Below are 21,555 nucleotides of genomic sequence, written 5' to 3' on the forward strand. Positions count from 1 at the left end.
TAGTGTAAACTATGGGGCATATAACTAAACGGCGTTAAAGTAAATAGCTTAATGTGGATCTTGCTGCAAACTCTTTGGCTGAATTTACGTAACTAATTCCACACATCTGAAAGAAAAGTTACTTCTTTAAGATAATGATAGGATGTGAATAGACTAGAATAAACCAACATTTACAATGTTTGACATTTCTTTTAACCCATTTAATATTACGTGCTCATGAAACATTTATCTGTGCGATTATCAACAGAGCGCAGCGTTCATAGATATTCTTTGGTGCTGTAGAAAGTTATCGTACCGATTCAGACTAAGTATCTCACGCGAATTGTAAACTTTCATAGATAAACTCTTGATGTATATAGACTGTAACCATGATCAGGGCAATCATCTCACTTTGTATGCATTTGCGTGTAGCTAGGCTCGTACACGTCGGGGAGCAAATATTCATCTGAGTAAGCCGGTACCATTCACACGCACTAGGTGTAAATAAAGTGCAGGAAGACGGTTCTCTTTTTGTGACTTTCCTCCCGAACATTCTACCGAGAGCTAGCGGGAGCCTGGGCATCATTGATTAACAATCTATGAATATAAAAGGGGAAGTTACGCCTTGCATGACCTCTCGCAGGCAGCAAGAAAACCCGCTACTGCTCTCACGACCCGACCCAGCTATTGCATTTCTTTTTTTTTCCCTTGACCCTCGCCTTGGCACTTTCTTGGCTCTGACCCTCAAACCCCTACCCTTCGTTTAACTTTCGACCCAATCTACTTCTAGATGAGCACGTATGAATGGTTAACTGTACCCATACGTACGCAATCATACCAGTACCCACTTCCTGCGAGACATCACTCTAGGCGAACGGTCTACCCGACGGGAGGCCCTAGCAACACGGCATTTCCATTTCCATCACTCTAGAGAATACTAACCCTTATGCAGAAATGGCAGCAGACCTTTTGTGTTGACCATCACGCTGGTGTGGGCGTCGAGGGACTCCACCTCTTAGAAAATGTGATGGCCAGTATTTGCTTGGTCTAACTCCAGCTACATGGTGGGAAAAAGAAATTGCAAATAACCTCAGAAATACACGCAAAAAATTCGCCTGACTTCGCTAAGGTGAGACACCAAATCAGTATTCACTGCTAGCCGAGGAGTCATTGTTTATAGTGATATCCAATGATCGTCATGCCTAATGGTTGCTTATGTCCTTTAGGAAGTTCGGACTTTTTGTGACATTCCAACTTGCACTTGAGAATGACTGCAACGCCTAAGTCATAACTGCGTGAAATAAATGAAAAGTCTACTGACGGAAATTTTTTCAGACTTGTTATGTATGTAGCGGGAATGCTGTAGGTCTGCTGTTATATTTACGAACTCGTGCACTCGCTCTCCTTTCTGAGAGAGTCGAGTCAACTTGTCTCCGACAGTAGTCACAAGTGAGATGTGACAAGTTGAATCGTCGTGCATACGGACACAGTGGTTTCGGTGATGACGTCATAACACTCACTGGCCAGTTTAAAAGACTATACAGAGCTCATTTCTGATCTCTGATTACACACCTCTTCCCGCCTTGACTCACGTCAGCAGAAGACGGCCGACTGGCGCCACTCCTAAACCGTCCACAGCTCGCCACTGCAACGAGTGTATCCGTTTAACGGGGTCACTAAAGTAATGCGCGATAGCGTTTCTTCATTCTTCTCTCGTTTTGCTCGCAAGAAATACGACAATCCTACAGCGACCTAAGTAGATCTATTTATTTCCATGGTTTGATACTTATGGACTCGCTGTAAATATCTTTCTAGCCGAAAACGGAAGACTGATATGTTTAGAATGTCAAAAGAACTCTGAGTCTGTTCGCATAGCTTAATCAATTTCCGAGCGATGTCAGTTTCCGAAGCTCGACCCCGCGGCACGCTTCAGAGGGCCGCTGGGACAGGCCACGGCGCTTTGACACCTTTGACGCGACGCCGCCACCGCCAACGCTGACGCCAGTTAGTTGCGGCGGCGTCCGCAGAGGCGCTGCCGGCGGCGCCGCACGCATGTCTAGCACGGCATGCGGCCGCTAGTCCGGCGGCGGCGTCGCTTGGCGTCTGTGTCCGCGGGGGACGGCGTCGGCCGAGGCGAAAGAGCGTCGCGTAGCGTCGCGGCGCTCAGGCCCCAGTGCGAGAGGCTGCCCCGCGGTACCACGGGAGGCGGCTGAGGTGGTCGCGGCTCGCCCGCAGCCAGACACCATCCCACGTTGCCCGAAAATGCGCCAGTGCGGCACCGGCCTTGCTGTCTGCTCTCGTCAAAGGTAATCACAGCTGGTGACGTGGGTGGTTTTACATTGCGGTGGACATGTGAGATTTTTGAAGCCAATGGTTCCTACGTTTCTACTGTTGCCTATCATTTCATTTGCTGAATAAATTATTGTTTTATTTGCAAGGCTGATATCTATGGAAAGCGAATAAGAAACCTAACGAGTCAACGATTGTAATTCATCAAAACGCATTTCGTCAAAACGCGTTTCTTGGTCTATGCTTCATTATCTGATTACATACTAGCCACAATCCTGGCACTAAGTTTAATTTGCTTCAGTTTGCCCCAACGTGACATTTACACTTTCCTACACGGAAATAAGTGTTGACAGTTGAACGTATACTGGGTTCCGAAATTTACAATTTCCAGATAAAATTGCAATTTTGTCTTGAATAAAATAATTTTGGGTAAAATAAATTTGAGTTGTCAGTTAACCACCCTGTAGATTATCTCAGCAAGTCGATCGAAACATCGGCAATGTAGTTATTTTAGTTTTCTATCGTAATGAAGGGGCCTAATATCGAAAAATATTTTATTCAGAATGACACCGGGAGCCTACGAACTCATAGCACTCATTTGGTGAATAGTTTATACTCAAATTTCTCAACACGTCGCAACAACTAATCTATAATTTTCATCTACTTGTGTTACAAAGTACTTGAGGTTTTTCGCAACTAATTCTTAATTTTGCCTCTAACAAGAATCCTTTGACGTTACGTTTTCAATATCTTCAGTGGTCTATTCACCAAAATATTTTTAGAACAATTATTACATTATAAATACATTTTTAAGTCAGCGCATTATTAACCTACAAGTACTACTATGAATAAACCCCAACTGTTATTACTTAACATAACGTACCTAAATCCCAATGATCCAAAATCAAATATTAATAGTTAACAAAGTAATTATTATTATGGTAAAGATAACTATGAAGATTGTGAAGGCAGTTAGGGGAATAATGTTAGGAAAAACAGTCTCAAAATCCATTTTGAGAAGGCGACAAATTGTTATTAACGTCTACAAGATAATCAGCACTGTAGAAGCAACTGAGGACGAATGCACGCAGATATCAACAATGCAATGAATGTAAACCTAACTACTGAAAATACTAGAGAGTGGAATTTGAATGCTGTGTCGTCTGAGAAACCCCAGCTGTCAGGAGCAGCCACTACTGTCAAGCATATGAGTAATTCTCTTTCTTTGTGAGAATTTGTGAGTCCTCGTCACAATAGAGGGTAATCTATTTACAAATGTAATTTGTTGGTGAATTTCTACAGATATACGTTAATTTATACGTCAGTAGTAATTTTTCTTATTTATTAATGAAACTTTTGAACAACATTCATCAAACAGCAACGTCTGAGAGCTCAGTCATGCCTTGTTAGACAGCATTACAGTCAACAAGGGAGCAGCTATGTACTGTAGGTATAAAACTAGACTCGTGTCTAAACATTATTTCCATCATGATCAGATGAGTCTGCTTAACATGATGACTGTACGTCTTTCGTGTCCACGTTGTTCGATAAGCCAGTAGACTTTACTTTTTTCTATCAGATCGTTAGATACCTGACAACCATTAAGCTGTAGTTATCAATCAGTTCCTCACACACAATGGAAAAGAATTTTCCACCGACATATCGCGACGATTACCGACACCTTTGTGTGAAATAATTTATCGAAATCAGAACAAAATGAAATAAAGAAAGCCGACTCAAATTGAGTGAAGGCGTTCATCTGTACTACGCATCGTTCTGATGACTTAAAAAACTGTAATTACGTAAATTAAACAACATTGTGTGTTGAAGGATAGAACTCCAGTAGTGCAAACTAATTATTATTTCCAACTATAACTTTTATATACCTACAGACCTCTGTCACGAATCAGGTGTCCTATGTGAGGTAACCAGTGATTTACTGAATTGTATCCTGAATTACTTAGGAATTAATTTAGTCCAAAGACTGGTTTGATGCAGCTCCTCTCACTAGTTTATCCTGTGCAAATATATTTAGCTCTTCATACGTACTGCAACCTACATCCACTGTAACTCACTAAATGTTTTAAGGTCTTAGTCTCACACAACATTTACTGAAACAGCGATTCATTAATATTTTACCAACGTATCCAGGTGCGTAATGATGTATTAACTAAAGGGAAGAGAAATATATCATTAATAGGACTCGGAAAAAGATATGTTCTCTTCGAAAAAATAATTACTAATCGCTGAAAGGCTGGCAAATAGATGCAGCCACAAAGCCACAGTGGTGACGTCTATGAATTCCAACATCTCTCTCTTCCCCTCCTTTCTCATTTTTTGCTGCAATACTAGAAAAATTCTCAAATCTTTACTGATAAATGACAAACCAAGATTTTTTCTTCACTTTAACTCGTTTCCGTAGCCAACAGCAGCGAAGTCACTGTGATATAGTACACCTGCAGGAATTAAATGGTTCCCTCAACCTCATGGCAGAGAAACCTACGGTAACTGTTGGAATATGATGATAATGTTTGGTTTGTGGGAAGCTAAAATGCACGGTCAGCAGTGCGCTTACAAAGTCCCAATGTTGACACATTCCAATCTTTTGACAATCCAATCTAGCCACAGTCACGAATGATGATAATGATGTTGATGATGATGAAGATATGGTAAGCACGACACAAACACCAGTCCCCGGGCAGGGAAAATCCCCAACCTGGTCGGGAATCGAACCCGGATCCCGGTGTTGCAGTGGCAGCAACGCTAGCCACTAGACCACGAGGTGCGGACCTGTTGGAATATGCATTCACATAATCTTTTGTTATACGGTGACAACATACGAAAAATGTCGAAACGGACAGTTTTCTGTCTTACCGCACAAATTTCCATCAGGGGACCTTGAAAATGATTTTCACTTTTTCATTTTTGGGGTTCGCATACCGACTTCCGCGAAGGCACCGGCCTCAAGAGCAAAATTCCCAACCTAGTCGTAGCTAGTGTATCCCTGCCTTCTAAAGGAGCGGGACTTCGTCACATTTCACTCTGTGGCTACCGTAGACGTAGAGACAGGTGTTGACATACCATGATTGGTATAATGTAGCTGTAAGCCCGACACAATTTTCGTGTTATTCTACAACCTTTCACTGTTAATGAACAGCTCTTCTTTTCATTCTGGTAATATACTAACATATTTAGATTTGTGTCAATATACCTCTAATCGTATGAGTACAAGGAGCATTGTCATTTTTGTGAAGGCTGAAATTTGTGCCTCCACTCCGGTTATTTCTCATTGAAAAATACGTAAGGAGACATTGACTTATCACAGTACAAGCAAATAGCTCTAAATCTAAATTGTAACTGTTCGCAATGACAGAGATATGTTTATCTCTGAGAAACGCAAATTATTTACGTTCTCAAGTTTGTCTCTTAAAAGACAGTCAGCGGTTATTATTTGATGCAGATCGTGTTAACTAAAATATGATTCACGAAACAGATATTTTAGAACATCCTCAACTCGTGTTTTTCATTAATAAATATCAACGTTAGTTCACCGATCAGCGATAGAAGAAACAATTAACATTTGAAAATAATGTAAGTAGTTCAACAGGACAAGGAAAGCGATACCTGTCGCAGCATAAACATTGCTATGAAAAGAAGCGGCGAAATATAGATACGCGCTTTAATAGCCGTAGAGAATATATTCGAATTTAAATGAATATTTTTCACCAACGGACAATAACAGCAGCGTATTCAGCAGAAACAGTGCAATCATTCATTTTCCTCAAATGAAATGTTACGTAAGGCTGCTAGCTTTAACAGAGGCTTCACCTCGCCCTATGGCCCATTTCATCAAGTCTTACTCACCCATTTTTCAATTATAATGTGAGCGGATCACAAAATATTACAATGGAAGGCACAAAAACCTACCTATCCTCTCAGAGCGTTTCAGAAAATTATCAATATTCGGCTGAATAGGCACTCAAGTTGCAGCCTGTACCTGCGTTTCATGATAAACAAGTTTTGGGTGCACTGATAGCGAATTTAGGTATATCGTACCATGTATCAGACAGAAAGCCGTTTCTTCCCGTATCCAGCCATATCCATTAAATGTATTGGCTCGTAACCAGTAGCAAGGAATAAATTGTAAATATACCGATCTTATAAATTGAGTGCTAAGCGTGCGACAGTAGATCTTGCATTGTCGGCGCTGTAGCTTATCGAGTGCTATACCTTGTTTCTACGACAACCACAGCTATCACATGGCTGCTACAAAAGCAGATGGAAACAGTTTTGACTGCGATAATAAAGTTTTTGTAACACTGTTCCAGGAAAACAGCTATCTCTTTGTGTTTTTACTTATTTACTTAACATAGTTGTGGTCGCATGTAAGTCGTTAGTTTTTATTAGTAGATGATCGGTTTCGATCTTCTAAAGAGATCTTAATCAGATATACATTTGCTGATGACAGTAGAAATACCTGGAAGTGTTCTCCATCCAGCGTGGACTGGCCTGCTCCGAGCCAGCGATTTCTTCCGTCAACAAGGAACGAAGATCTGATGGTGATGATCTCTTTAGAAGATGGAAATGGTCATCCAAAAGTAAAAATTAACAAGTTGTATGCCAGCACGACTGAGTTTTATTACAATTGTTGTGATACAAAATATTTTGCTCCAATGTTATGCAGTGGTCTTTAAGTCAGACGTGTTGCAAGCCACATTGCATGTAAAAACCTTTGATGATCGACTGAATAACCTCCAGTGTTTGGATATCTCAGTTTTATCTGTCTGTTCAGCAACTACAGAGATCTGAAGCTGTGTTCCGCATTTTCCGCCATTTTGGGCAAGCCAGAAGTAAATTCGGCGACAGCTACATACTGTTTCTTGATATGCCGTGTGATACTAGATTACATAACGCTTAAGCTGAGTGGAAGTTTCGATGATAAGGATGGTATTTCATATATTCTCCTCACAAGTTAGTTATGAGTCTACTTTCGCAGCAGCACCCTTTTCCGGTGTCGCACACGACAGGTTTTTCCTGTGTCGTGAAACATTTCGAAACTGTTATAAAGAGGAAATGCTGTAGAAAGAAAAACGACTTCTGCGTATGTTACTATTTTACATTTACCAGTCCATCAGTTCATATAGCTGTATTTGTTCATATCGTCCTTATTCATCTAGTTTCTAGCTTGTTGCTTCAACTGTTGCTCCTCAGTTCTTTTCCCAGAAGAACGTAGTTTAATTCCCTGTCTACATTTCGTGATTTAGTGTTTCTGCGATTTTCCTAAATCATTTTATGTGAGTGCTTGTAAAGCACTATTGAAATAATAATGGTATGCCTGTTACTTTCCTACTCGCGTCAGATATGTACCATTTTATTGGTCATTCTGCCTGAGTTTGCGCTAGCGGCATGTCAGTGTGAAAGCGTCAGGGAAGATCTTTGTTCATAATCTGCAGACATGATCGAATGCCACTGTTGCACCTTGATCTAAAAATTATTTCGACGAAACGAATTCGTTAGTCGCTTCCTGTATTGAAACTTGTCAAATAAGCCAGATAGGACTTTAATCTGTAACCTCCGTACACACTCTACAGCTCGGTATAGCAGCATCATAAAATTATGCAATACTTTTTGCAGCTTCCTGGCGGAAGAATCTTCAGTTTGTTAACATACACCACGTTAAAAAGTACAAACACGGGTTTCTGTTACGAAATAAAGACAGTACAGGAAAATAGTTTAACGACATTGTGATCGTAACAGCTGCAGTTTGAATTTTATAAGTAATGAGTACTCGGCAATGAGTGATATCACCTTTCTTATACGACCTTCTTCGATACGTTCATTAGTATCATAAATATTCTAAGTAATAGCAGATATTTCCTTCTCCGTTGGTTTGTTTGAAATCTGCGCAAATCTAATCAGCTATCTACACTCATTTTTTATTTCTGTTATTACTGCAGTGTAAAGAATAAAATTGCCATAATTTTCGTAGTGATTGGAAATGAGTCACAGCATCATGAAAACTGTTTTGTACTGATTTAAGCGTTACCATTGGACGTATTTCTAACTTAGAATTTACATGTACTGTAGTGACTCTTATTCAGACTGCTGGCTTCAGTCAACAGGACATGACCGGACATGAAGTGGTGTGGGATAACTTCATCTTAATATACAACTCTAAGTACGATTAGTCAGCGTTGAGATAGCTTCCATTCAACGTTAAACATAAAAAAATTATTGCACTAACCCTCAAATGGCTAGGTAACTCGGTGGTTAAATAAACGCGGCACATATACAAGACGCAATGGGTCTTAACTATCCTGCTTGTAATCATGGTCTTATGGTTTCATGTAACGTAAAAACATTTACAGGAATTCATTTACATATTAACGCTGCAAGTATCTTGTGTTTCACGATTTCTTCTTCCCCTTCCCGCTTAGCAAGGAGTGTGGTGACAATGGTTGGCTTTATTCCCCCGTGTGAACCAAGAAGCCTTTCTAGTATAAATAGGGAAATGTAGTTCGAAACATATATATCTGTATTCTACCTGTTGCCGTAATGCATGTGGTGGATGATACTTGAGTTACGTGATAAATTATTTCTTTCCATTTCTGTCAGTTTGAAGGGATTTGAGAACAGTTTTTTCCATACCGCTATGAAAATCATTAATTTTTGCCAGGATAAATACATAGAGTCTTGTTGTTTTATTTGCTTTCAATTCTTTGCTTTCATCATTTAGTTTCATCTGTCCCACATGTTGATTCTAACAGGCATTTTTACGGCATGTTTGTGGCTCAGGAGTGATATCGCCAAGAGCTACTTAAACTTAGTATTTGTTAAGATGCGGAATTTTATGTAAATTACACAGCTAAATTTTCCTAGGCTTGAAACAGAAAGTCCACATCGGACTGGATATTATAATGCTTGTCGAATAAGACATCTCGTTAGGTAACTGTACCATCCGCGACAAATTACTATGCAGTTCATCTCACCTAAGAAGTTACTGTCGCCCACGAATAGTAATGGCCGACAACACTTTCTTAAGACACGCCACAAAGTACTTCCATTTCTCACGATGTCTCCAAATCATTAAACATTACGTTTATGAAGTAAATGTAGCGTGACAGCTTCATTTAAAATCGAAATTTGGTTGGTGGATATGTTAAAGAAAACTGATGAATCATTTATTAATAGCAATAAGGTGCACACGACGAGGAAACACTCAGGCTGTCACCCACACTGATTCAGTCTGTATCGCTCTTGGTGTTTTTTGAAAGAAATGTGGAAATATTTTCCCTCATTAAGATTGGCGCTGTCTTATAATGTACTTCCAGGCTGACGGGAAGAAATTATCGGCACCTACAATTTCCATGATGCTACTGTTGCCACAACATGCAATATTTAACAATGGTTATCATCGTGTACAACCCATAGCGCTGAATACTTTTGTATTAGTTGTCCCGGATATAATAATCAAAACTGGAAATTTCAGTATTATCCCAACATCAGTAATATAGTTAAGCATATGCCGACGGCCTGATGGTTTGCAACAGATCGTGTTGTGGAATATCCATAAATTCTGATGGATGATACAGATTTAGTCTAAACGTTATTTACCCTTCATGTTGTCGCGTAATAGTGCAATGTGACTTGTCAATGGGACACCGTTGTCACTTTACACGCCAACTAACTGTGGGTACAACAGTCACCAACTGATAGTTGTAATGGCTAGAATGATAACTTAAGACCATTCAGAAGAAAACTGCTGCCCTGTATTATGCCGCTACCTGTCTTGCTTTAGAAATCTGATAACTGGTACATGTTATACTGCATTTAGTTTTAAAACTCTGCTATTATAAACCTGGTATTATACACCACGTACTCAGCCAGATATTTCAGTATCAACAAAAAGTCAGTAACTACGAACAGTGGGCTTCGATTCAGCTGCCGAACATAGCAAGGGCGCCTATACGATAGTTTGTAGGGGAAGGGGGAGTGCTAGACTTGGGGGTATGGTGAACTTTTGACACTTTGAAAGACGAATTGCGACTTTTAAATAGCAATAAAATAGTTCCAGTTCAGATCAGTTCAGATCCCGTTAAAAAACTGCGTAATACCGACATTTAAATCATTTACTTCGAGGAAAAAAGACACTTGACTGCGTTCCCCCTTTCCTTCTGGTATTGGCGCTCTTGTGTCACATTTCAGAAAACGTATCCATCAGAAGTTTCTTTATCTTCATCATTTGACAATAAAGGCGACGTTACTGTTATGAACGTAATACCACACTGGAAATGCCCTTTTATTAATCAGGATGAAAATTACTTAACTTGTTGCACAATTAACCACGGATAGTAAAACGTAGAAAACTTGCGATTCCACAAAGTGAGCATGACGGCGGGTGTTATTTTTACAGCCGTTACATGCAGATTTATTCATCTAGTTTTGTCGTTTACTGGATTGTGTATAACGAACGACCTACACATTCACACTAGTGTCCTTACCTTTAATTTTTCGTATCGCTCGTATTCACATGTAGCATATGACAGATGTGCTAAACTGTCAATATAGTTTACTTACACTTTCCTTTGAAGTTAAGTCCTGTTTTTTGTCGTATATATTGTAGCCCCTTCTTAAGATTCCTCTCATTTAATGCCGCATGTCTCTTACGCTGAACTTCGTTATATTATTAATCCTTCTGCAGTATGGAACCATCTTCCACATAGCAATTCAAATTAACAATAGACATTAGACTCTAGAATCCCACTATCGGTCACGCAGAATAAAATTGCGCACATGTCCAAAATACCTGTTGACAAGTCCATTTCTAACATTGCTATTATTCACCAACTGTGATGACAGTTCTCATTACTAGAAATGCATTAAATTCAAAATAAATGTATTTTTTTGTTTATTCTACTCTTGTATAGATCTAAACATTTACATGACATGCCTCTCAAATTTTCTGTCTACTTACCAAAATTGTCCATACATATCAGGTTCATGAATCCGATCTTCATTTGCACACTTGTGAGTGTTGTGTGATTACACTTTACTTCCTTGAATCATGACTTCTATGAAAATTCGTGTTTCAGTTCTCGGTTAGATATAATGAAATATTTGTTAGGGAATGAAAGTTGCTACTGAAATATCCCTATGAGGATTCAAAAGGCATTATTAACATACACTTTGGACTCCTGCTACCAGAATCGCTTTTTGGTCAGAGTACATTCGGAAAAGACAATACTTACTTGGCCTTAATGAGCATGAGAAGCTAAGGAGCTGCACTTCGTGAACAACATAAAAATTCGATTAAATAAATGCAATGAAAAATCTCTGCGTGGCATACAGTCTACGCGCACGAAGTCTGTAAATAGATTGCGGGGTGTGAACTGCTGACTCTCAGCGGTCCGTGTTTAAAAATGTATTGGTCTTCACACATTCCTTTACAGGAGCTTTGCTGTAGGAATATATGAAACTTATTTTAAACAAACTGTATAGTTTCACCAACCAGTTTTTAACATCTTAATGCGTGTTGTTGGGCATTATCACCGTCTTCAAACGGAAGCAAATCCATTATTCCGAAGTATTTAACGGTCGCTTCATATAATGTCAATGTATTAAACGGGGGACAGGGTGGGGGGAAGGGAAATGGAAACACATTTGATAATTTTTATTGCTCTATCACTGTAGTTCAGGCATTCATATTGGCTTTTGAACGTTATTAATTATAACACATGGTTTTCCATCAAAATATTTTGTGCACTGGTATTTGAAGATTGAAAATACACGGAACAACCACTGGTTAAGTACGTAAAGATGAAGTAGAGTGTTCTGGAGATGCCGACTCATAATAGCATAATACACACGTCAAAAATATTTTGCATAACCTCGATTCCTGGAGTTCCGGAACCTGTAGAGAAAATTGGACTAGAGTTCAACATGTAGATCATTTCCACCCTTTTTATTGCTCATGAAAACCACATATTCCATGGTTTACTACCACACACCGAGACATTCAGAGGTGGTACTCCAGATTGCTGTACACACCGGTACCTCTAATACCCAGTAGCACTTCCTCTTGCATTGATGCATTCCTGTATTCGTCGTGGCATACTATCCAGAAGTTCATCAGCGCACTGTTAGTCTATATTGTCCCACTCCTCAACGGCGATTCGGCGTAGATACCTCAGAGTGGTTAGTGGGTAATGCCGTCCTTAAACAGCCCATTTCAATTTATCCCAGGCATGTTCAACAGGGTTCATGTCTGGAGAACATGCTGCCCGCTCCAGTCGAATGACGTCGTTATTCAGAAGAAAGTCATTCACAAGCTGTGCACGATGGGAGCGCGAATTGTCATCCATGAAGACGAATGCCTCGCCAGTATGTTGCCGATATGGTTGCACTATCGGTCGGCGGCTGACATTCACGTATCGTACAGCAGTTACGGCGCCTTCCATGGCCACCAGCGGCGTAAGTCGGTCCCACAAAACGCAGGGAACCTCCACCTTGCTACACTCCCTGGAAATTGTGTCTAAGGCGTTAAGCCTGACCGGGTTGCCTCCAAACAGGTCTGCGACGATTGACTGGTTGAAGCCATATACGGCCCTCATCGGCGAAGAGAACATTATGCCAAACCTGAGCGGTCGATTCGGCATGTTGTTGGGCCCATCTGTACGTCTCTGTTTGGTTTCGTGGTTGCAAAGATGGACCTCGCATCATGCAGCCTACTGCGCACAGTTTGAGTCATAACACGGCGTCCTGTGGTTGCACGAAACGCATTATTCAACAAGATGACGTTGCTGTCCGGTTTCCTGCGAGCCATAATCCGTAGGTAGCTGCCATCCACTGCAGTAGTAGCGCTTGGGCGGCCTGAGCGAGGCATGTCTTTCTGTATCTCCTCCAAGTCTGAACAACATCGCTTTACTTCACCCCGAGACGCTTGGACACTTCCCTTGTTGAGAGAGCCCTTCCTGGCACATACCAACAATGCGGACGCGATCGAACTGCGGTATTGACCGTTTAGGCATGGTTGAACTACGGACAACACGAGCAGTGTACCTCCTTCCTGGTGGAATGACTGGAACTGATCGGCTGTCGCACCCCCTCCGTCTAATCGTAGCAGCCCATGCATGGTTGTTTATATTTTTATGCGGGTTTAGTGACATAACTGAACAGTCAAAGGGACTGCGTCTGTGATACAATATCCACAGTCAACGTCCATCTGCAGGAGTTCTGGGAATCAGGGTGATGCAAAACGTTTCTTGAATTGTGTATATCAGCTGTATGACCCAACGTGAACACTATAAAAAAGAAATTTTTACACATTTATGTTCCTGTTACGACTTATTGAGGATTGATAAGTAAAGTAAGTCATTCAGAATATAAGCTCTGTTGATGAATTTTTGTGTTACCTCATTTGCCAGCGACTTTGCGAAAAGGGTGTTTGCTTCGATTAGTAATTTATACAATCAGCATTTATCAGATGTGTTCAAGTGGCGATTGGTGTTGATAAAAGGAACAGATTGAAAAGTACTACCACATTTTAAATTTAAGCCGAGGTACTTACTACCGAAAACAAATTTTATGAGTAACAGTTACAAGCTTGCATAATTTCATGCCAAACGCGAGGTTATTAGAGACAAAAGGCTATGACACCGGAATCAAAATCAAAATATGAAGCTTCCGTAACCTTGTTGAATGATCTACGGAACGCACGGACAATTTAATTTGTGATGGCCGGCATATAAATTGAGCGTCTTAACTGCCGGGTGATACTGGATGTGACCGAGGATTTGGACTATAGAAATTTCAGAGAAAACCAAATACACCGAGTTGCTCAAAAATGTTCAAGTGTGAGTGAATTCCTAAGGGATCAAACTGATGAGGCCATCGGCTCCTAGGCTTAAGCGCTACTTAAACTAACTTAATGTAACTTATGCTACGAACAACACACACACCCATGCGCGAGGGAGGACTCGAACCTCTGGCGGGAGAAGCCGTACAATCCGTGACATGGCGCCTCAAACTACGTGGTCATTCCGCGCGCCAGTGAATTGTTCAGCATCCTCAGAAATAGTAGTGAAACTTCTATACAACCACGCGTAATAAGTATCACGTGTCTAATTTCTAAATTTAGTAATGCACTATCACTCAGCTGTAGAACAATTCAGTAACAATAACAACACTAGGAATTTGTCATTCTGCGGATACAGCATTATCTGCATTTAATATGTACACAAAGAGTATGGATAACTTGTTTCAGAAATGGGGGAGATGTCTGTTAATGTTCCAGGAAAAACCATTTATGGATGGAAAACGCAATAAAACCAACGTATTTTGCAAACTGTTCTAATGAAGTACCATTTTAATCTCTTCTGATTCTTGAAGAATCTCTTCTATATATGTATCATACAGCCACAATTCCAATGTCAGTAGTCCGCACAAAAACGAAAGGTGGATTACGAAATATAGAGCGATACACAACATAATCAGCAGCAGTGACAAAGCTGTACGTTCTAGTATACAACACGATCACGATCACACGTCAGTTTCATTATGTCAAGATAAACGAACATTCAATTTCAATTATCAGTGTAAGGTAATACAAGTAAAAAGCCATTTTACATCGTGAAACTTGAAATGTGTCAAAAACTTTATAATATAGTAAATACACTCCTGGAAATGGAAAAAAGAACACATTGACACCGGTGTGTCAGACCCACCATACTTGCTCCGGACACGCACGGCACAGCGGACACACCAGGAACCGCGGTGTTGGCCGTCGAATGGCGCTAGCTGCGCAGCATTTGTGCACCGCCGCCGTCAGTGTCAGCCAGTTTGCCGTGGCATACGGAGCTCCATCGCAGTCTTTAACACTGGTAGCATGCCCCGACAGCGTGGACGTGAACCGTATGTGCAGTTGACGGACTTTGAGCGAGGGCGTATAGTGGGCATGCGGAAGGCCGGGTGGACGTACCGCCGAACTGCTCAACACGTGGGGCGTGAGGTCTCCACAGTACATCGATGTTGTCGCCAGTGGTCGGCGGAAGGTGCACGTGCCCGTCGACCTGGGACCGGACCGCAGCGACGCACGGATGCACGCCAAGACCGTAGGATCCTACGCAGTGCCGTAGGGGACCGCACCGCCACTTCCCAGCAAATTAGGGACACTGTTGCTCCTGGGGTATCGGCGAGGACCATTCGCAACCGTCTCCATGAAGCTGGGCTACGGTCCCGCACACCGTTAGGCCGTCTTCCGCTCACGCCCCAACATCGTGCAGCCCGCCTCCAGTGGTGTCGCGACAGGCGTGAATGGAGGGACGAATGGAGACGTGTCGTCTTCAGCGATGAGAGTTGCTTCTGCCTTGGTGCCAATGATGGTCGTATGCGTGTTTGGCGCCGTGCAGGTGAGCGCCACAATCAGGACTGCATACGACCGAGGCACACAGGGTCAACACCCGGCATCATGGTGTGGGGAGCGATCTCCTACACTGGCCGTACACCACTGGTGATCGTCGAGGGGACACTGAATAGTGCACGGTACATCCAAACCGTCATCGAACCCATCGTTCTACCATTCCTAGACCGGCAAGGGAACTTGCTGTTCCAACAGGACAATGCACGTCCGCATGTATCCCGTGCCACCCAACGTGCTCTAGAAGGTGTAAGTCAACTACCCTGGCCAGCAAGATCTCCGGATCTGTCCCCCATTGAGCAAGTTTGGGACTGGATGAAGCGTCGTCTCACGCGGTCTGCACGTCCAGCACGAACGCTGGTCCAACTGAGGCGCCAGGTGGAAATGGCATGTCAAACCGTTCCACAGGACTACATCCAGTATCTCTACGATCGTCTCCATGGGAGAATAGCAGCCTGTATTGCTGCGAAAGGTGGATATACACTGTACTAGTGCCGACATTGTGCATGCTCTGTTGCCTGTGTCTATGTGCCTGTGGTTCTGTCAGTGTGATCATGTGATGTATCTGACCCCAGGAATGTGTCAATAAAGTTTCCCCTTCCTGGTACAATGAATTCACGGTGTTCCTATTTCAATTTCTAGGAGTGTAGTAAACAATCGAATAATGTTGGAAACTATACGCACACTTGACCGAATATTAACACAGAGATTTTTTAAATTCAAGCACGAGTTACAAATGTTTTAATTTAATACACACCATTACAGTGAGCACTGATTAATATTACAAAAAAAGCAACTCTCATACGGATGACTAGGGTGCCCAGATGTAAGGCCCTGGTCTCATATTCGGGACGACACCGGTTCGAATCTTCGCCCCGTCTTCCAATTTTAAATTTTTTGTGACTTTCCGAACTCGCATAAAGTGAATACCGAGATGAGTCCTTTCAACTGGCACGCTGCATTCCTTCCCCGACCCTCCCCAATACGAACTTGCCCTCCGTCTCTAACGACCTCGTCGTTCTAGAATACTTACTGCCTGTGAGTAAGGCATTATGGGTCTCTGTCTCTAATAACTTCGATGTCGACGAGACGTTAATCCAAGTCGTCCTTCCCTTTTAGAACGGCATTATGAGCTATTAATGGGGACAATGCAACAACAACTAGCTTTGATGATAGTACAGTTAATTAACATTAGTGTTACAGAAGTAGCTGTGAGAGCGCGCCACTATCAGAAAGTGCCTTAACTACACTGTCTAACTATCCTGTGTTCTTTAAATACTCCCAACAAGTATAGATTGCGCTTAGCATTAAATTCATGTGACTATATATGGTAATGGGGGTAATAGTTCATTAATGCCTATAATTGCTCAAAGAGATTTATACGTCTAAATAACACTAGAATTATATATAACCGAAATCGTAAAGCGAATAAGAGTAGGGATGCAAGGCAGTACATAATTGAGAAGCAATTTATACGCTTCTACACGGTTGAATACACTCTTCAAGATTTTCTTCTGCTCTCAAATTTACAATTATCGAAGAGGAACTTTTCAAACCTTCTTTTCAGAAATTCTGTAGTACAAGATATATCTTGCCAGGACACGACACGATGTAAAAGGCAGCAAAGTGTGCCGCCCAACTCAGAAATGATCACCTCTTCACCCTGACGTTATATATTTAATTTTTATTGGATTATGACGATTGCAGCTTCCATCAAAGGTGCCATTTTCTACATCATCCAATCTACAAGCTACTACTTCCTCAAAATTTGCTTTGAGTCAGTGATTACAAAATTGTAAGCAGTTTCACCGTTTAGTGCATGAAGCAGTGTAGTATCTACAATTACATGTTGTCTGCTAATATGAGCTACGAATATTCGTCTGTAGATCAAATTTTGTTGCAATATTGAAGGTCTTTCCAATGTTGTCAGCCAACAAAACATTTCTTCTTTTGCGGTATCTATTCCTTATAACACCACATTTACGTTTCCTTGTTTACTTGTCGCATGAAAGTGGATTAATGTGCAATAATGAAAAACCATTTGCCTCTTTACCACTTGTTCACTACCGCTGATAAATTCTGCCCTAATACAGGACTGAATAAGTGTGTACCGCAGAAGATGCACGGGATGCTGATGGCTACCCGAACCCCTCTAGGGAAGGGGGGGGGGGGGGGGAATTCTACGTTTGCAAACCGAGCTGGAATCACGGCAGATGCGTAAATTCAGTAACAGTTTTAACACTACCAGAATATGAAACAGGTGTGGAGCAATAACGTCTAGGACTATATCTGGAACTATATATTGCGAAATCCCGAGACTATTTCGCCGTTGGCCGTTTTCGTAATGGCAGCTAAAATACCGGACAACTGCGGGCTCTAAAATTTTCATTTACGTTTTGCACTCGTTTTACAATTTTTCCCCTGCTATCAGGCAGTGTAAAATACTGCTACGTACCTGACGGTTACCTGCTGACAGCCAAGTAATGTGCAAATATCATACAGTTTGTACTTCCTCAGTTAAGTAAAATTTTGCTAGTAGTAGTACTGGGTTGTTACGATGAAGCTGGCGGTGTTTGGAATGCTGCTGTGTGGCCTGCAAACATCGTTGCACGCTTACACATGGTAGGTAGCTTCATAGATTTGTGTGGTTGCTGAATGTGCCGAAAAAGTAATAGTTCCGCTTTCTGTCATACGGTGAAAATATGTGCGCTGTAAGCTGTCTGAATGTGAAAAGTTACATTGTCACTTGGCGATATGCGCTGATTTCTTTTGTGAAGTGACTTTTATTGTACAGGATTAAGAAGACTGATGTATTCTGTACGAAAATCAATGGCTACTGAAAGACAGTGCAATGCCGGTAAAGCTGTTTCATTAGAACCGCATCAATAGCAGCGCTGCATTACGGTGACATAGCTGACAATAACAGCTGCGATGAGAGCTAAAGAATAAGATCAAGTACTTTGGAGAAACATGTGAATTAGGTGGTCCAGCACGCGGCCCACTCCCATGGTAGTTGGTGACGATGGCGTTCGGTTTGTGGGGCGCTCAACTGCGACGTCGTCAACGCCAGAACATAGTCAAAATTTTTACACAGTCCAATTTTTAGACGGTCCAATCTAGCCGCTGTTACGAATGATGATGACGATGATGGAATGATGAGGAAAACACAGACACCCAGTCACCGGGATGGCAGTTGATGAAAGTGCTGTAGCTACAGCCTATCGCGCAAGCACATGGCTCACATTCTGCAGTCAGTGTTCGAGCTGCGTCACGGGGATTGTCTGTCCCCTAGTCAACAGTTCAAAAGATTTTACGGCGAGTTTTATATACGTATCCCTACAAGATTCAGAATGTGCACCAAATGAAACCCCAAGATCACTTTTCGTTTTTAGCAAACATGGAAATGGATGAAACGTGGCAAATGTGGCACACTGTACGCTGCGCGGTGCCATGAATGCACAAATCTGTCGCATATCCGATTATACTGCACCACATGTTGTGCAGGTACATCCACTGCACTCAGTTTATGTGACAGTGTGGTGCTGTTTCACAAACTCCTCCAATCTCACTCCGTCTTTCTTCGAGAAGATGACGTCTCGATGACCCGTTAGGTGTACAATGACACCTGCACTTTATAAGAACCTCCCTGTGCAACATGTGATTTCAGCTTCTCAAGAACACAACTTTGTACACACCACTATTTTCACGCAACATGTGGCGGCGCGACTTGTTGCTTACCAGATGAAAGATTTACTTCGAGTACCTTTCAGTACTGACCACATCATCTCATGCAATGTGTGGCCTTCCAGATCCAGGACATCATTCCATGTGGCTTCTGGCTGTGGGGATATCTGACAGATCGTGTCTATCAGGGATGTATCTGGGCTCTTCCATATGTGAAGAATAGCGGAAGACAACTTATCTCCCTAATTACACAGGATATGCTGCGAGCAACGGTCGTCCATGCCGTGTTACGGTTGCGGCATGCTGGTGCCTTGGGAGACATATGAGACTTGAACACATGTTTAGACTTGTGACCACATTGCAATAAACATACCAGAACCACAGTTATCGTGTGTTTTCTGGTTACTCCCCTTTTCCTGTACCCGCACCATATTCTGACTTTTTGCAGCGCCAGGTTTTCAACTGATACCAGAAAAAATACCTATTAATTTTTTCATCGTACTCAGCGAGCACAGTGCGTCGTGAACGTACCTACTATGTTTCAGCGTACTGGTATGTATGCAGCCCACACTACAGCCCTCGGAAAATAAACATTTCAATTATAATCACTCGGTATAATATAAGGTGGTGGGAGGGACGAACATTGTTTTCCAGTAATTCTGAGCTCTATTTCTTAAGAAATTTTGTTCTTCTCGTCCACAACTTCCCCTTCTATGTAACTAATATTAGTCTCTCACATCACCCTTTCTGCTCACTTGTGCTTGTTAGCTGAGATCCCGAACTTGCCATTGCCAGGAATCTCTGTAGATACTATGTCGACCAATCGGAAAGGTTTCCTTTTTACCCACTGTAATGAATGCCATTCATTTCGAAACTGTTCTCTATCATTTCATGTAGGTTCCTGCTGGGTACAGTCTCGTCTTTGTACTGTTGATGACAACGTTCTGGCGGTGTGAGGCCAAAACCCTATTTTTTGGCTGTAAGAATGGGCAGATGAGCTCTGCATCAGCTTGCGTCAGGGAAGTCACCATCGATGGTGCCATCGACAATGTCACATACAGTCGCACCGCAAGACACTGTGAAAAGGTTTGGAATGTAGCGCAGGTCATAGACTGTGCTGGTTGTAATTGGGAACAGAATGCAACTTCTGTACGAGGGTCATTCGGAAAGTAAGGGCCCATCGGGTGCGAAATGGAAACCACAGTGAAAATCCGATGAAGCTTTGCACAAATGTTTTGATCAGAGTCTCTAGCATGCCCGCCGGCAGCGTCATGTTGTTCTTTTCATTTCTGAACGTACAGTGAGCACGTAAATATGCCTAGAAAATAGTGTCTCCGCCAAGTATGAGGACCTGGTGAGGGATTTTGCCTAATGTAAAGCACCCCACAAACGTAAATTGTCATACTTTTCCTTCTTCATGACAATTCTCGGACTCACTCCGCAGGGGGAAATGAAGATGTTCCTGCAGCGTTCATCACCTACAGTACAACCCGCAGTTGGCTCCCACTGAGCTTAATCTCTGCCCACATGAATCGCTGACAATGAAGATAATCTTTTGCCACCGACAACGAGCTGCAGACCAGTAGAGAGAATTGTTGGGAAACACAGGCGACTGCCTTCTATGACGAGGTTACTGGAAACTTGGTACAATGCTATGACAGATGTCCGAGTCGGTGCGACGACTATGTAGAGAAGCAGATGGGAGGCGCAGTTAACTGGTGCAATTAAAACATTTTTGATCATCACAGTGGTGTCCGTTTCACGACCGATCGGGTTTTACTTTCCAAATAGCCCTCGTAGATCACATTATGGCACGACATTTTCTTCCACCACCTACTTCCGAAACGAGAGCCACCATCTTTACATACTACCGACCTCTCTTCTCTCTCTCTCTCCCTGTCATAGCGTTTGTTCCGTGTGACGGAGTTCACTGCTTTCAAGATTGGGAAAATAATTTGTTTTTTAAGTCACCAGTCGCCGTAGTCGTCATTTGCGACATGTGCACCATCCGTCTGTGACTCGAATATACTTTTGTTCCGTGTATTATCGTATTTTAACAGTTTGCGTATCCGTTTTACTGAATGAGATGTTTTGGACGAGTCCCCATTCACCTAAGAGAGAATGGAAACCCACCAAAATAGAGAAATAAATCTTGCCCGGGGACGAGATCAATGGTAGTTAATTCAGAA

At 42.1% G+C, this 21,555-nt stretch overlaps 1 protein-coding gene across 1 annotated transcript in view; it reads left to right on the plus strand.

Moving 5' to 3' along the window:
* The first annotated feature begins 2,209 nt into the window (after positions 1-2,209).
* The window catches only part of LOC124622584 (neuropeptides capa receptor-like), a 1,063,621-nt gene continuing 1,044,275 nt past the window's right edge, over positions 2,210-21,555 (plus strand). Inside the window, exon 1 of the mRNA XM_047148332.1 lies at positions 2,210-2,285. The gene's annotated coding sequence lies outside the window, so the exon portion shown is untranslated. The remainder of the gene's footprint in view (positions 2,286-21,555) is intronic.

Source organism: Schistocerca americana, chromosome 7 (assembly GCF_021461395.2).
Source record: "Schistocerca americana isolate TAMUIC-IGC-003095 chromosome 7, iqSchAmer2.1, whole genome shotgun sequence".
Classification (NCBI taxonomy): domain Eukaryota; kingdom Metazoa; phylum Arthropoda; class Insecta; order Orthoptera; family Acrididae; genus Schistocerca; species Schistocerca americana.